The following is a 6000-nucleotide window of genomic DNA, read 5'->3' as shown; positions in this document are numbered from 1 at the left end:
GATAAACCATTTCTGTTATACACTGGTAGGGTCTCTAGCCCAACACTAGCTGTAGTGAGACAGACCCAAGGATGGGGAGCTCTTGGGATGCAGTCAGTGATGTTTGTGTCATCCCTTCCTGCATCAATTTTGCGTTGTGGGTGTGACGTTATTGATATAAACTGCGACCATATAGAACATGGTTTGCAACTAAGGTCCTGTAGTGGCACCAAGTCTTATGTAAAGGGGGTCATATAAGGTGTCTAAGACCAGACTCTGGGTTACTGGTTATGATTATGCTGTCTGTATGTCCGTATCATTTTGTAGTTGAAGTTATAGGTATTGGCTGTATACTGTCTATATTTCAAATTGGTGCTGTAGTTCTGGGTGACACCCCAGACAAGTTGGTGTTAGCTCTGCCTAGCCTGCTTGATGGCCCATTAAGGACCATCAGCAACACAACTGACCCATTGAGAGGAGGCAGATACGCCTTGTAACACAGCAAAGTATGCAGGGACTTGAACATGTGACTCCAGACTCCATTTTGCTGTAACTTTCCACAGTAAGAACAAAGAAGTGTTCTTACACCTGGAAGAGCCTATATAAGGCTGATGCCTCATCTCCATCTGGTCTTCAATCCTGCTTCTTACCTCTGGAGGGACTTTGCTACAAACTGAATCTCTGCACAAGGGGCTGATGACCCATCCCAGTGGGGGATGTTCTCCAGAGACTTGATTTGAACCTGCAGTTTACTCCATCACTGCTACAAGCCTGAACTAAGAACTTTGCCATTACTGTATGTAATTGATTACATTTAACCAATTCTAGCTCTCATCTCTATCTTTTTCCCTTTATGAATAAACCTTTAGATGTTAGATTCTAAAGGATTGGCAACAGCGTGATTTGTGGGTAAGATCTGATGTGTATATTGACCTGGGTCTGGGGCATGGTCCTTTGGGATCGAGAGAACCTTTTTATTTTACTAGGGTGTTAGTTTTCATAACCATTCATCCCCAGGACGAGTGGCACTGGTGGTGATACTGGGAGACTGGAGTGTCTAAGGAAATTGCTTGTGTGACTTGTGGTTAGCCAGTGGGGTGAAACTGAAGTTACTTTTGTCTGGCTGGTTTGGTTTGCCTTAGAGGTGGAAAAACCTCAGCCTAGGGCTGTAACAGCCCTGTTTGAGCAATTGGTCCTGAATTGGCACTCTCAGTTGGGTCCCACCAGAACCGCATCGTCACAGGTGGGGCGCTGCCTTCCCTCCTCAGCTCTGCGAGGAGACATGGGAGCGGCCATTCATGCGGGGGCGGGGCGCTGGGTTCCCTTCCCAGCTCAGCGAGAGGACTGGGCAGCGGCCATTCCAGCAGGGGTGGGGTGCTGCCTTCCCTCCCCAGCTCTGCGAGGGCTCTGGGGAGCTGCTGTTCCAGCATGGGCGGGGCACTGGTTCCCTCCCCAGCTCTGCCAAGGGATCGGGGAGCATCCGTTCCTGCGGGAGTGGGGCGCTGGGTTTCCTCCCCAGCTCTGCAAGTGGAATTGGCAGCAGCCATTCCTGAGGGGGTGGGGCACTACCTTCCCTCCTGCGGTGGCCGGGTGTTGGGTTCCCTCCCCAGCTCTGCGAGGGGACTGGGGTTGGCCGTTCCTTTGGGGGTGGGGCGCTGGGTTCCCTCCCCAGCTCTGCAAGGGGACCGGTGAGCAGCCGTTCCAGCGGGGGTGGGGTGCTGCCTTCCCCTTACGGCTCTGTGAGGTGACTGGGGAGCGGCCGTTTAACGATGCTGCCCGTGGGAGCCAGGTGAGGTCTCTCAATCAGGGTGAACTGCTTACAAAATAGGGCAGACAAATCCCAAATGCTGGTGGTTATTCCGATACTTAGATTTACCAACCAACACTGTCATAAACAGATAGCTAAGGGTTAATGTCTCTTTCACCTGAAGCACCTGACCAGAGGACCAATCAGGAAACCGGATTTTTTCAACTTTGGGTGGAGGGAATTTAGTCTCTGAGTCTTTGTTTTCTGCCTGCCTGCTTTCTCTGAGCTTTGGAGAAGTAGTTCTACTTTCTAATCTTCTGTTTCTAAGTGTAAGGACAAAGAGATCAGATAGTAAGTTCTATGGTTTTCTTTTCTTTGGTATTTGCATGAATATAAGTGCTGGAGTGCTTTGATTTGTATTCTTTTTGAATAAGGCTGTTTATTCAATATTCTTTTAAGCAATTGACCCTGTGTTGTATCATCTAATACAGAGAGAACATTTGTATGTATTTTTCTTTCTTTTTATATAAAGCTTTCTTTTAAGACCTGTTGGAGTTTTTCTTTACTTCAGGGAAATTGAGTCTGTACTCACCAGGGAATTGGTGGGAGGAAGAAGTCAAGGGGAGATCTGTGTGTTGGATTGCTAGCCTGACTTTGCATTCCCTCTGGGGGAATAGGAAAGTACTTTTTGTTTCCAGGATTGGGAACAGAGAGGGAGATTCACTCTGTTTGAATTCACAGAGCTTGTGTCTGTGTATCTCTCCAGGAGCACCTGGAGGGGGGAAGGGAAAAAGGATTATTTCCCTTTGTTGTGAGACTCAAGGGATTTGGGTCTTGGGGTCCCCAGGAAAGGTTTTTCAGGGGGACCAGAGTGCCCCAAAACACTCTAATTTTTTGGGTGGTGGCAGCAGGTACCAGGTCCAAGCAGGTAACTAAGCATGCTAACCCCCATATTTTGGACGCTAAGGTCCAAATCTGGGACTAAGGTTATAACATGGTGGCAGTGGGTGGGATCTAGACAGAATCCAGAAGCCAGTAGGAATATTATATTTTTCTTTTCTCTGCTAAGGGCTTTTTAGCAGAGAGAAACAGTTGGTTTTAAAAGGGAACCAGAGAGAATTTTTTTTTCTGCTCTCTCTGGCAGTTTGTGGCTTGCATGTTAAGCGAGAAGCCATTAAGAGACTGTGAGGGTCTTTTGTCATGCAATAGCCCTCCCATTAGGAGGCAAGTACCAGCACTTATATGCATGCAAATAAAGTGGTTTTTCTGGTTTCCCTTCATTGAACATTAGCTAGAGAGAGAAAAGGAAAATTAGCTAAAGGCACTGTTGCTAGGCAGACTTCAGGAGGCAACAGAGAACCTGCAGTTCAGAAGATAAACACCGGAGGGCACCCCAACACAAGAAAACAGGAATCATGACTTCTAAGGCAAAAATTGAGGCCGAAGAACAAATCAAAGAAGCTGAACACAGGCGACAACTGGAAATAAAACAAAAAGAGATGGAGATGAAAGAAAGAGAAGAACAGATCAAAGAGGCAGCCTACCAAAGAGAACAGGCAGCCTACCAAAGAGAACAAGCAGCCCAAGAGGCAGCACACAAAAGAAAACTAGAGGAAGAAGAGTTCGCCCACCGAAGGAAACAAGAAGAAGAAGAGTTGGCCCACCGCCGAGAAATGGAAAAGCACCAAAAAGAAATGGAAAAACAACAAAAAGAGAATGAAGAGAAGGAAAAACAGAGAAAACATGAACTGGAGTTGGCAAAAGCTGGGCTGCATGTGCCAGCCAACCCTAACAACCCGGCGCCAAATATTGCTCCACAGCACAGGAAATTTCCCACCTACAAGGCAGGTGATGACACCGAGGCCTTCTTGGAAAATTTTGAAAGAGCCTGTCTTGGGTACAGCATTCCCGAAGACCAGTACATGGTAGAATTGAGGTCACAGCTCAGTGGACCTTTAGCAGAGGTGGCAGCTGAAATGCCTAAGCACCAAATGAATGACTATAAACTTTTCCTAACCAAGGCCAGATACAGGATGGGGATAACCCCAGATCATGCCCGTCGGCGTTTCAGAAACCAAAAGTGGAAACCAGAGGAGTCATTTCCCAAACACGCCTACTGCATTGCAAAAAACTATGAGGCCTGGCTAACAGGAAACAACATTCAAACCTTGGAAGAACTGAACCTCCTCATACAAATGGAGCAGTTCTTGGATGGTGTTCCTGAAGACATCACACGGTACATACAAGATGGAAACCCCAAGAATATCGCTGAGGCGGGGGAGATTGGAGCCAAATGGATGGAACTGGCAGAAAGCAAGAAAGCTACTGTCAAGGGGAACGATTACCCCAGGGGGCACACAGACCATAAACCCTACAACCGAGGACAGCCAAAGACCCCACATACCACCCAAGTAAAGCCACAGATACCCTACCCTTCAACCTCACCAGTCTCCAGTAACTCACCTCGGCCCAGTGACCCATCAGATGGAAGATGCTTTAAGTGTAATGAACTGGAACATATCAAGGCCAAGTGTCCCAAGAACACCATGCGAGTGCAATTCATTACACCACCATCACACCAAAGATCCCCAGGCCCGGATGCCTCTCAAATACCCTTGGAGCGAAGGGAAAATTTGAGAGTGGGCGGAAAGAAGGTTACTGCGTGGAAAGACACGGGGGCACAAGTGTCAGCTATCCACCAATCCTTCGTTGACCCCAAATTCATCAACCCAAAGGCCAAAGTTACAATTTACCCCTTCATGTCACAAGCTGTAGACTTGCCTACAGCTCAACTGCCTGTCCAGTACAAAGGCTGGTCAGGAATGTGGACTTTTGCAGTCTATGACAATTATCCTATCCCCATGCTACTGGGGGAAGACTTGGCCAACCAGGTGAAGCAGGCCAAGAGAGTGGGAATGGTTACACGTAGCCAAACCAGGCAAGCTTCCAGACCCATTCCTGTTCCTGAACCGTCCACAGAGGCCCCGTCTGTATTACCGGAGACCCAGACAGAGGTAGTGGACCCGGATTCCATGCCTACCACTGAAACAGCCACAGCACCTCCAGTCCCAGGCCCGGAACTGGAACAGCAACCAGCACCAGCAAGTGCAACCCCATCTTCAAACTCAACGCCAGAGGGCGCCAGCGAGCCAAAACTGGCAGAAGCAACAGACAGCCATACCCAAAAGGCTCAGCCAGAGCCTGAAATACCCTCAGGTGCACCAGCGGAGAGCGGTTCACCAGCAACGGAAACAACCCCATCACCTACATCGCTTCCAGAGGGACCAAGCCCAAGTCCACAGTCTGAGGAAGAACTGGTGACCCCAGCCTCAAGGGAACAGTTCCAGGCTGAGCAGGAAGCGGATGACAGCCTTCAGAAAGCTTGGGCGGCGGCACGGAGCACCCCACCGCCTCTCAGCTCTTCTAATCGATCCCGGTTTGTTATAGACCAAGGACTTTTATACAAGGAAATTCTTTCTGGTGGACACCGGGAAGAATGGCAGCCGCAAAAACAGTTGGTGGTTCCAACTAAGTACCGGGGGAAGCTCTTAAGCTTAGCCCATGATCATCCCAGTGGCCATGCTGGGGTGAACAGAACCAAGGACCGGTTGGGGAAGTCCTTCCACTGGGAGGGGATGGGCAAGGACGTTGCCAAGTATGTCCGGTCTTGTGAGGTATGCCAAAGAGTGGGAAAGCCCCAAGACCAGGTCAAGGCCCCTCTCCAGCCACTCCCCATAATTGAGGTCCCATTTCAGCGAGTAGCTGTGGATATTCTGGGCCCTTTCCCAAAAAAGACGCCCAGAGGAAAGCAGTACGTACTGACTTTAGTGGACTTTGCTACCCGATGGCCGGAAGCAGTAGCTCTAGGCAACACCAGGGCTAACACTGTGTGCCTGGCCTTAACAGACATCTTTGCCAGGGTAGGTTGGCCCTCCGACATCCTTACAGATTCAGGGTCTAATTTCCTGGCAGGGACCATGGAAAAACTGTGGGAAACTCATGGGGTGAATCACTTGGTTGCCACCCCGTACCACCATCAAACCAATGGCCTGGTGGAAAGGTTCAATGGAACTTTGGGGGCCATGATATGAAAATTCATCAACGAATTCTCCAATAATTGGGACCTAGTGTTGCAGCAGTTGCTGTTTGCCTACAGGGCTGTACCACATCCCAGTTTAGGGTTTTCACCATTTGAACTTGTGTATGGTCACGAGGTTAAGGGGCCATTACAGTTGGTGAAGCAGCAATGGGAGGGGTTTACGCCTTCTCCAGGA

This window comes from Gopherus flavomarginatus (assembly GCF_025201925.1).
Source record: "Gopherus flavomarginatus isolate rGopFla2 chromosome 13 unlocalized genomic scaffold, rGopFla2.mat.asm SUPER_13_unloc_1, whole genome shotgun sequence".
Taxonomy (NCBI): Eukaryota; Metazoa; Chordata; order Testudines; family Testudinidae; genus Gopherus; species Gopherus flavomarginatus.
This window is presented reverse-complemented; position numbering follows the sequence as displayed.